We start from the raw sequence: 11,778 nt of genomic DNA on the forward strand, positions 1-11,778 counted from the left end.
ACTGTAACCTCTGCCTCCTGGGTTCAAGAGATTCTTGTGCCTCAGCCTCCTGAGTAGCTGAGATCACAGGTGTGCACCATCATGCCTGGCTAATTTTTCTTTTGCTTTTTTCAAGACGGAGTCTCGCTCTGTCGCCTAGGCTGGAGTGCAGTGGTACGATCTCGGCTCACTGCAAGCTCCACCTCCCAGGTTCACGCCATTCTTCTGCCTGAGCCTCCCAAGTAGCTGGGACTACAGGCGCCCGCCACCATGTCCGGCTAATTTTTTTTTTTTTGTATTTTTAGTAGAGATGGGGTTTTGCCATGTTGGCCAGGCTAGTCTCAAACTCTTGGCCTCAAGTGATCTGTCTACCTAGGCCTCCCAGAATGCTGGTATTACAGGCGTGAGCCACTGCACCTGGCCAGAATGTTCATTATTTTAAAGTTCAGATTGTGCAAAGAAGTACACACAAAAAGTTGAGAATTGCCTGTCATTCCACTGTTCCACCTTTTGATATACATCTTTCTGGGGACTTCCTTGGTCAGTTACTTCTTGTACTGTCCAAGCCACCTCTGTTCTCTCTCCCAAAGCTCATTAGCAGAGTTGCTTAACTATATTTACAGCATTCAATATCTCAAAGGCATGTCTTGCCTCAAATAGGCTGATTCAGTTCTGCTCCTTCTATATATACCGTCAAGTTAATTTGTAACAAGTTTTGCCTAGTCCTGCTTTTAAAACATCAGTCTGTAATAAAGTCTTTAACAGTAGCATTGTTGGGTAGTCAAATCACCTCTGTAATAAAGAGAAGTTACACAATAGTTGATAAAATAAGCAGTTTAAATTAAAACACATAACTCTCTTGAAAATGGTCAGTGGTGCTTTTAACTTTGTTTTGGGGAATTTTCAACCATTAATTGTGAATATCAGACTTCACTCTTTACTCCTGATACTCAACATTTTCCTTGAAATTACAATCTAATAATGGGCTTCTGTGCTTACTGAATTTAAACTAGTTTAGTAAACTGAAAGTATAAATTTGTTCTTCTCATAATCCTAATTTTTAAACAAAGTTTTGCTCCTCAAATTTTTTTGGTTCCTTGAAGATAAAAGAATGCTAAGTTTTTCATGTAGTTTACTTTTAGGGATTTTCCAAAACCATTTAAGATTAGGTACAGAATATATGTTAGCACACTGTTCAGCATTTTTCCTAATTTCTGTGTTATAATCTTGGCTATATCAAGTAAATATTATCTAAAAGGTGAAAATATATTTATCAACTAAAAAAATAGGGGAAAGACCTCTTTGAGATTTTTAAAGTTCTATTTTAAAACAAAATGTCTTTGGCTGGGTGCGGTGGCTCACGCCTATAATCCCAGCACTTTGGGAGGCCGAGGCAGGCGGATCATGAGGTCAGGAGATCAAGACCATGCTGGCTAACACGGTGAAACCCTGGCTCTACTAAAAAAATACAAAAAAAAAAAAAAAAATGTCTTCTTGTCATATAAAAAGCAGTACTATATGCAGCTGGCTGCTTCCGTTGACTATTTCTTTGTATAATCTATAGGATTTGTTTTAACTGCTAGATACTCAGAAGGATTCTTTGAAATGAACTTGGCAGTTAGAACAAAGAAAATTCACCAGGGAGAAACGTTTAAAAGAAGAAAACAACCCACACTCCATCCTATAGTTCAGACATTAAAAGCAAGCTGGAGGCCGAGCTCGGTGGCTCACGCCTATAATCCCAGCACTTTGGGGGGCCGAGGCAGGTGGATCACAAGGCCAGGAGTTTAAGACCAGCCTGGCCAAGATGGTGAAACCCCATCTCTACTAAAACTACAATAATTAGCAGGGTGCAGTGGCAGGTGCCTGTAATCCCAACTACTTGAGAGGCTGAGGCAGGAGAATTGCTTGAACCAGGAGGTGGAGGTTGCAGTGAGCCGAGATTGTGCCACTGCACTCCAGCCTAGGTGACAGAGTGAGACTCTTTGTCTTAAAATAAATAAATAAAATAAAATAAAAGCAAGCTGGAAGTATGTTCTTTAGAATAATTATTATCTGCCTTTTTAGTGATTTTTAGAATTTAAGAACTAAAATCTCCTTCTACTAGGATTAATTTTAGCTTCCTTTTTTGAATGGTGCCAAGGAAAAACATCGTAGTGTCCTAGTGTCAAAAATTAAAGTCTAAGCCAGGCATGGTCGCGCATGCCTGTGGTCCCAGCTACTCAGGAGGCTGAGGTGGGAGGATCACTTGAGAACTGGAGTTTGAGGCTAGTCTGGCAACATAGCAAGACCTGTCTCTTAAACAAAACATTAAGGTCTGACATTTCGAGTACAATTTCAGAAAGAACTCTTTACTTTTAGTTATTTAAAATCAATACCCCATCTACTAGAACTATTCAACTTCTACAAGTTATTACAACTGGTATTTATTGAGAATATACTCTAAGACCAATCTGAACTGGGTATTCTTGGACATAAAAAATACAGGAGGAGGAGGTGGAAGATAAGACCCCAGGCATACCTTATAGACTTGTTGGAGAGGCAGTACACACACAGTTTGATTCTCGGATGTGCGTAAGGCTCTGATGTGTAAACAGTTTCCATGATACTTTACGTTAAGGAAAACATTTCCTAGGACCTTTATCAATCAATAAAGTTTTAATTACTTTAACTACATGCACAAGCATGTGGCAAATGAAGGTAAAGCAAAAATTTGTTCCAGCTGGGTACGGAGGCTCACATCTGTAATCCCAGCACTTTGGGAGGCCAAAGTGGGCAGATCATTTGAGCCCAGGAGTTTGAGACCAGCCTGGGCAACATGGCAAAACCTCAACTCTACAAAAAAATACAAAAATTAACCACACCTGTGGTCCCAGCTACTCAGGAGGCTGAGGTGAGAGGATTGCTTAAACCTGGGAAGCAGAGTTTGCAGGGAGCGGAAATCGTGCCACTGCACTCCAGCCTGGGAGACAGAGCCAGACCCTGTCACCAAAAAAAAAAAAAATTGGTTCCAATTTGTAGCCAAGAATCCATGCCAAGAGGAGTCTAAGGTAATAAAACAAAAATAAGAAAAATAATAAATATTAGGATACTAAGTTGGAGTTAGAAGTTATGAAAAGAATGACATTGTCTTCTATGTTGTTTATTTGGGTTACAAAACAAGTTTTTTTGGTTTTAGAAACTACATTAAGAAACTACAGATGGGCTCAGTGGCTCATGCCTGTAATCCCAGCACTTTGGGAGGCCGAGGTGGGCAGATCACCTGAGATCAGGAGTTCTAGACCAGCCTGGCCAACATGGTGAAACCCTGTCCCTACTAAAAATACAAAAATTAGCCAGGCATGGTGGTGGGTGCCTGTAATCCCAGCTATTCGGGAGGCTAAGGCAGGAGAATTGCTTGAACTAAGGAGGGGAAGGTTGCAGTGAGCTGAGATCATGGTCGGCTTGAGCCTGGGAGGCTGAGGCTGCAGTGAGCTGTGACTGTGCTATTGCACTCCAGCATGGGTGACAGAGCAAGACTCTCTCTCAAAAAAAAAAGAAACTACAATATCATTAAGTTATTGGCTCATTTACTTGCGACAGACGTATCCCACTAATGTAAGATGTTCATAATAAGAGAAACTGGGGGTAGGATATATATATAGGAATTCTTTACACTGTCTTCTCAAATTTTCTGTAAATCTAAAATGATTCTAAAATAAAAGGGTTACTTTAAAAAGCATACTAAATAAAATTTAGATTCTAGATCAATGAAAGGCGCATCGCCCATTCCACCACTCGAATACAACTATTTTTGTCACTTCGTTGTATTCCTTTGTACATTTTTGTATGCATAATTATAAAGACTGCAAATAAGCCTGGGCGCGGTGGCTCATGCCTGGGCGGACCACCTGAGTGTAGGAGTTTGAGATCAGCCTAGCCAACATGGGGAAACAGAGACCCTGTCTCTACTAAAAATACAAAAATTAACCAGGCGTGGTGGTGGGTGCCTGTTATCCCAGCTACTCTGGAGGCTGAAGCAGGATAATTGCTTGAACCCAGGAGGCGGAAGTTGTGGTAAGCCGATATCGCGCCACTGCACTCCAGCCTAGGTGACAGAGTGAGACTGCATCTTAAAAATCAAAAACAAACAAACAAACAAACAAACAAAAAACAAAAAAAAACCCTGCAAATAATTTGATATTGTTCTATATCCTGCTTTTGTTGTTTAATAATTCAGAAACATTTTATCCAGTTTGGTCCATGGTTTTGCCATCCTGTTGCTCCATGGTCATGATAATGTCACGGTCAATGGCAGCATGGTATGCCCATCTGACACAGAAATAGATTCTAGGATGCGAGTCTGAGGGCCGCAGCCAGAGCCCTCCCAGTAGATGGAATGGTATAGCCCAAGCTTGTCCAACCCATGGCATGCAGGCCATATATGGCCCAGGACAGCTTTGAACGCAGCCCAACACAAATCTGTAAACTTTGTTAAAACATTATGAGGTTTTTTGCAATGAGTTTTTTTCTGAGATGGAATCTTGCTCTGTCTCCCAGGCTGGAGTGCGGTGGCGTGATCTCAGTTCACTGCAACCTCTGCCACTTGGGTTCAAGCCATTTTCCTGGCCCAGCCTCCCTAGTAGCTAGGATTACAGGTGCGCACCACCACACCCAGCTAAATTTTTTTGTATTTTTAGTAGAGATGGGGTTTTGCCATGTTGGCCAGGCTGACCTCGAACTCCTGACCTCAAGTGATCTGCCTGCCTCAGCCTCCGAAAGTGTTAGGATTGTTGGCATAAGCCACTGTGCCCGGCCTTTTTGCGATTTTTTTAAAGCTCTTCAGCTATCATTAGCATGAGTATATTTTACGTGTGGCCCAAGACAATTCTTCTTCTTCAAAGTGGCCCAGGGAAGCCCAAATATTGGACACCCTTGGTATGGACAGAGGATCTGAGGGGAGAGTCTGTGACAGAGTGAGCTTGGCCTGAGAGATTTTAGGTGATGAGGCTGTAAGGTAAGTTGAGACCAGGGCCCCAGAGCCTTGAATGCTGGAGAGGGGTGGGTGGTGGAAGGTATTGGGGATTTTCAGTGATTTTCTCATGACCTTATCTGGGATCCTAGGGGGACTTGAAAGAAGATGAGACTGGGTTTTAAGCCTGTGCCTGAGAGATGGATGCTGTTGACAAGATCAATAGAGAATTCAGGAAAAAGACCATCAGGTGTGTGTGTGTTGTTAGGATTGAGTTTTCTTTGTTGGTTGGTTAAGAAAGAGGAGATAAAGGTGTGTGGAGTTTGGGGTATGTGAGATTTGTTGTGCCAGTGAGACTGCTTGTGTAGATGACACAGCACTAGGTACTGTGCTTAGGATTCATGCATTGGGAGGTTATAGTTGAAGCCCTAGGCATGGATGAGACTGTCAAGGAAAATCGTCCTCATAGGAAAGCGGAGAGGTGAACCAAGATGAAACCTTGAGGAACACTTACTTTTGGAGGCCAGAGGAAGCAAGGAGCTCAGAGGCAACTAGAGGAATAGCCAGAGAAGAAAGCCATCTGTGGTCAAGGCAACGATTCTTTCCTTCATAGCACTGATCCTAGTTCATAGTCACATGTTTGCTGACTATTTCATTGTCTTCATCCATTGATTAGGCTATGCCCCTTGAGGGCAGGGACTCCTGTGTCTTTTTGCTCATAATTGTATCTTCAATGCCTACTACATAGTAGGTCCCAATAACTACATATTGAATAAAGAAAGGGAAAAGTCAGGGGAGGACATTGCGTCTCGTGTCGAGGAAGGAGTGGTCACCACCCTCAGGAGGCACAGTGTGGTCAAGAGGGAGACCTACCAAGATGTCATTGGATTTACCTGCAAGAGTTAAGAAGTGAGTATGAGAATGTTTATGCAGTTCTATCCAGAAATTCATTAAGGTAGCAAAGAAAAATATTAAAATGTTATTTGAAGGTATTGGCAAGTACAGAAAACGCTTCCTTTTTACTTTTCAGGATGAGAAACTTCAGGATTTCAGAAAGAAAAAGTAGCAGGAGTGGAGGATTAAAAGTAATAGAGGGAAGGGGGATAATACATGGGATGTTTTCCTATAGAAGGTGGAGGGGATTCATTTTCTTAGCAAATATTTATTGATAACATATATTTGGTAGAAAACACACAGCACTAGATTTTCCTCAAGGAATCTGTAATCTGGCAAGGAAGTCAAGATATATGCACATATAATTTTGATAAATAACAGTCATCAAAGGCATAGAGAGATGAATTTGCATTTTAAAAGTAAAAACCTCAGCCGGGCATGGTGACTCAGGCCTGTAATCCCAGCACTTTGGGAGGCCGAGGCAGGAGAATCGCTTGAGACCAGGAGTTCAAGACCAGCCTGGGCAATAAAGTGAGACCCCATATCTATAAAAAAAAAAAAAAAAAATTCTTTCTTTCTTTTTTTTTTGAGATGGAGTCTCACTCTGTTGCCCAGGCTGGAGTGCAGGAGTGTGATCTCAGCTCACTGCAACTTCCACCTCCTGGGTTCAAGCGATTTACCTGCCTCAGCCTCCCAAGTAGCTCAGACTACAGGTGTGTACCACTGCACCCGGCTAATTTTTGCATTTTTAGTAGAGACCACCATAGGTGTCACCATATCAGCCAGGCTGGTCTCAAACTCCTGGCCTCAGGTGATCCACCCGCCTCGGCCTCCCAAAGTGCTAAGATTACAGGCATGAGCCACTGCACCCAGCCAAAACTTTCTTTTCAATTAGCCAGGTGTGGTGGTGCACACTTGTAGTCCTAGCTGCTTGGGAGGCTGAGGCAGGAGAATCACTTGAGCCTGGGAGGTTGAGGCTGCAGTGAGCTGTGATTGTCCTACTGCACTCCAGCATGGATGACAGAGCAAGATCCTGTAAAAAAAAAAGTAAGAACCTTAACTCTTTTTCAGAGGCAGCACTCAAAGAAGGTTAGATGGGGAAAGATAGAAATATTCTTTTTAGATGCAAAGGCAAGAAGTTGAGTTAGTTGATGTGAAACTGGTGTTGTGCCTTGAATCATGGCATTTGGTTGGGACAGGAGGGAGGAAATGGAGCAGAGTTATTAGGGGGCTAAAGAGTTTGCTCTGTTCATACAGCAGGGAGGCAGAGACCTGTGTGAAATAGGCAATGGTATTACAGTATTTGATAAATGTGAAATAGATTGCGAGATGGTAGATGGTGAAACATCCATTCATCCCTCCATCTTTCAACTATTTCAGTGCCAAGAATGTATTACCAGCACTCCCTTAGGGGCTGTGGATACAATGGTGAATACCTAGAGCTTACAGTGAAGTTTGGCATTGAAAATCTCCAACTGGGAAGGGTGAGTGGAAGTGTTTGTGGATGCTCCAATCACAGAAGCTCGGTAGGCAAGTGCACTAAGAAAATCCCCCTCTTAGAGAGGCTCAGCACATATCCCTAAAGGCAAAAGATAGAGAGGACACCTGATCGACAGGTAAGCTTAGTTGAACAGAGAAATACTTGTTTTTCCCACCCCTGGGGCATACCTGTTAAATGTCCCCTGCATCTCATGTTTCCTCTAAACACTATTTTGTGAAGAGTTGTTCAAATGGAAGTCTTGAATGCCAGGATGAAAGAGTGTGAACTTGATGTCCCACACCCTGGAAAGTTCCCGAAAGAGTCTGACGGTGGAATGATGGGGTAAAAAGGCAGAGTTCTAGAAAGGTCATTCTAGCAGGGGATGGTCTAGGGGTTAGATAGGAAGAAAGACTGAGGCCAGGAGAGCCTGAGGGCTATTGCAGTCACCCAGGGATGTAATCCCAAGGGCCTGGATTTGGGTTGTGGCAGGGAGAGGGAAGAGGGGAGACTGCAGTTCGAAAATGTTGGTGTTAGTGTATTAGGGCTGCCATAACAAAATGCCACAAATGAAGTGGCTTAAACTTACTGGCATCTCATAGCTCTGGAGGCTACAAGTCTGAACTCAAGGTGTCGGCAGCAGGGTTGTTTCCTTCTTTTTTTTTTTTTTTTGAGACTTGCTCTGTCACCCAGGCCAGAGTGCAATGGCGTGATCTCAGCTCACTGCAACCTTTGCTTCCTGGGTTCAAGCGATTCTCCCACCTCAGCCTTCTGAGTAGCTGTAGCTGGGATCACAGGCACCCGCCATCATGCCTGGCTAATTTTTGTATTTTTGTAGAGACAGGGTTTCACCATGTTGTCTAGGCTGGTCTTGAACTCCTGACCTCAGGTGATCCGCCCACCTTGCGCCCTGCCCAGGGTCGGTTCCTTCTGAGGGCTGTGAGGGAAGGACCTGTTCCAGGCCTCTCTTCATGGCTTGTAGCTGGCTGGCTTCTCCCTATGTTTCTTCACAATTTTTCCTCTGTTTGTCTGTCTGTGTCCAAATTTCCCCTTTTCATAAGGAAGCCAGTCATATTGAGTTAGGGCCCACCCCAATGACCTTATTTGAACTTGATTACTTCTGTAAGGACCCCATTTCAAAATACAGTCACATTCTAAGGTACTGAGGGTTGGGATGCCAATATGGGAATTGTGTGGAGACACAGGTCAATCCACAACAATGTTTGAAAACAAAGTAAAACAAGAACCTTACAATAATAACAACAGCGCATTTTGAGGGAGAGATGAAGACGATTTGGTGTCTGGCAGATGCTGGGACAGAAGTGGAGGGAAGGGCTGAAGGTCCACTTCAGAGAACACCACTGGTGACCAGGGCTGTGGTGGGTGCCACTGTCGAAAATAGAAAAACCACTTGTTTGGGCAGTGGGAAAAGCAAGCACAGAGTCTGATCAACAAAAACTGAAGACCCCATGTCATTTTATCCTCTGAGGGCTGATTGTCTAGTTGGTGGATTACCCAATGCTATCATTTTCCCACTCCCTGCAAATCATCCGTAGCTGATTCTTTTATTATTATTTTTAATACGCTTTATGTTTTTAGAGAATTTTTAGGTTCACAGCTAAATTGAGCAAAAGGTGCACAAATTTCCCATTCACTCCCTGCCCCCACTCATGCACAGCTCCACCCCCATTGTCAGCATCCTGCATCATAACAGTGCATTTGTTATGACTGATGAACCTACGTTGACACACCATTATCATCCAAAGTTCAAATTAGTTTAAATTAGGGTTCACCCTTGGTGGTGTACATTCTATAGGTTTGGACAAACATCTGATGACATGTATCCACCATTCTAGTATCTTACAGAGGAGTTTCACTGCCCTAAAAATCCTCTGAGCTCCACCCATTCATCTCTCCCTCCCCACTAACTTCTGACCAACAACTGACCTTTTTACTGTCTCCATACTTTTGCCTTTTGCAGAATGTCACATAATTGGAATCATATGCTATGTAACCTTTCAGATTGGCTCATTTCCCTTAGTAATATGAATTTAAGTTTTCTTGCTGTCTTTTCACTGCTTGATAGTTCATTTCTGTTTAGTGCTTAATAATATTCCACTGTCTGTATGTACCACAGTCTATTTATCTATTCACCTACTGAAGGATGTCTTGGTTGCTTCCAAGTTTTGGCAATTATAAACAAAGCTGCTGTAAACATTCATGTGCAGATTTTTGTGTGGCCATAAGTTTTCAGCCCCTTTGGATAAATCCAAGAAGCATGATTGCTGGCTCATACAGCAAGAGGCTGTTTAGGTTTCTAAGATGCCACCAAACTGTCTTCCAAAGTGGCTGGACCATTTTGCATTCCCACCCAGCAATGAATGAGAGTTCCTGTTGCTCTACATTCTTGTCAGCATTTGGTATTGTCAGTGTTCTGGATTTTAGCTATTGTAATAGGTATGTAGTGGTATCTTATTCTTGTTTTAATTTGTATTTCTTTGATGATATATGATGTGGAGCATCATTTTATAGCTTATTTGCCATTTGTGTATCTTCTGTGATGAGGTGTTTGTTAAGGGCTTTGGCTCATTTTAAACTCCGTCTCTACTAAAAATACAAAAAATTAGCCGGGCGTGGTGGCGGGCGCCTGTAGTCCCAGCTACTTGGAGAGGCTGAGGCAGGAGAATGGCGGGAACCCGGGAGGCGGAGCTTGCAGTGAGCCGAGATTGCACTACTGCACTCCAGCCTGGGCGACAGAGCGAGACTCCGTCTCAAAAAAAAAAAAATCAGGTTATGTTCTTATTGTTGAGTTTAAAGAATGTTTATATATTTTAGATAACAGTCCTTTATCTGATATAGCCCTTGCAAATATTTTCTTCCAGTCTGTGTCTTTTCTTTTTTTCTTTTGACAGTGTCTTTCACAGAGCAGAAAGCTTTAATTTTAATGAAGTCCAGTTTATCAATTATTTCTTTCTTGGATTGTGCCTTTGGTGCTATATCTAAAAAGTCATTGTCATGCCCAAGGTTAATTAGATTGTCTCCTATGTTATCTTCTAAAAATTTTATAATTTTGCTATTTACTTCTAGGTCTGTGACCCATTTTGAGTTAATTTTTGTGAGAGTTTAAAGAGTTTAAATTTTGTGAGAGCTTAAGGTGTGTGTCTAGACTAATTTTTTTTTGTTATTCCAGTACCATTTGTTGAAAAATCTATCTTTCCACTATTATATTGCCTTTGCTCCTTTGTTAAAAATCAATGGACTATATTTACATGGTTCTATTTCTGGGTTCTCTATTCTGTTTCATTCATCTATTTTACTTTTATTTGTCTCTTGTTTGCCAATACCACACTGTTTTGATTACTGTAGCTTTCCAGTAAGCCTTAAAGTTGGGTAGTATCAGTCTTTCAACTTAGTTCTTTTCCTTCACTGTTGTGTTGGCTATTCTGGGTCTTTTTGTCCCTCCATGTAAATTTTAGAACCAGTTTGTTGACATTCACAAAATAACTTGCTGGGATTATGATTGGGATTGCATTTAATCAATAGATCAATTTGGAAGAACTGATACCTTGACAACATTGAGCCCTCCTATTTATGATCATGGAATATCTCTCCATTTACAGGGCATGCCTCTTTTTATTGTGTGTTATGTTATTGTATTTTGCAGATATTGCATTTTTTTTTTTTTTTTTTTTTTTTTACAAATTGAAGGTTTGTGGCAACCTTGTGTCAAGCAACTCCATTGGTGCCATTTTTCTAACAGCATGTGCTCACTTTGTGTCTCTGTGTCACAATTTGGTAATTCTCACAATATTTTGGTATTTGTTATGATGATCTGTGACTTGTGATCTTTGATGTTACTATTGTAATTGTTTTGGGGCACCATGAACTGCACCCATATAAGACAGTGAACTTAATTGATAAATGTGTATGTTCTGACTGCTCCAATGACTGGCCATTCCTCTGTCTCCCTCTTCTTGGGCCTTCCTATTCCCTGAGACACAACAGTATTGAAACTAGGCCAATTGATAACCCTATAATGGGCTCTAAGGGAGGAAGAGTCATGTTTCTCACTTCAAATCAAAAGCTAGAAATAATTAAGCTTAGAGAGGAAGGTATATCAAAAGCCAAGATAGGCTGAAAGCTAGGTCTCTCATGCTAAACAGCCAAGTTATGAATGCAAAAGAGAAGTTTTTGAAAGAAATTAAAAGGGCTACTCCAGTGAACACACAAATGATAAGAAAGCCATTATTCTTATATTTATCTTATTGCTGATATGAAGAATGTTTTAGTGGTCTAGATAAAAGATCAAACTACCCACAACATTCCCATAAGCCAAAGACTAATCTGGAGTAAGGCCCTAACCCTCTTTATTTATATATATATATATTATATATATGTAATATTATATGTAAAAATATATATATAAGTATAAAATATATAAATATATAAATATATATTTATATATAAATTATAAATT

The 11,778-nt window shown here is 41.4% G+C and overlaps 1 protein-coding gene across 2 annotated transcripts in view; it reads left to right on the top strand.

Annotated features, from left to right (window-relative positions):
• The window catches only part of EDARADD (EDAR associated via death domain), an 89,062-nt gene that overhangs the window by 33,467 nt on the left and 43,817 nt on the right, over positions 1–11,778 (top strand). The window lies entirely within an intron of this gene.

This window comes from Hylobates moloch, unplaced genomic scaffold (genome assembly GCF_009828535.3).
Source record: "Hylobates moloch isolate HMO894 unplaced genomic scaffold, HMol_V3 SCAFFOLD_18, whole genome shotgun sequence".
Taxonomy (NCBI): Eukaryota; Metazoa; Chordata; class Mammalia; order Primates; family Hylobatidae; genus Hylobates; species Hylobates moloch.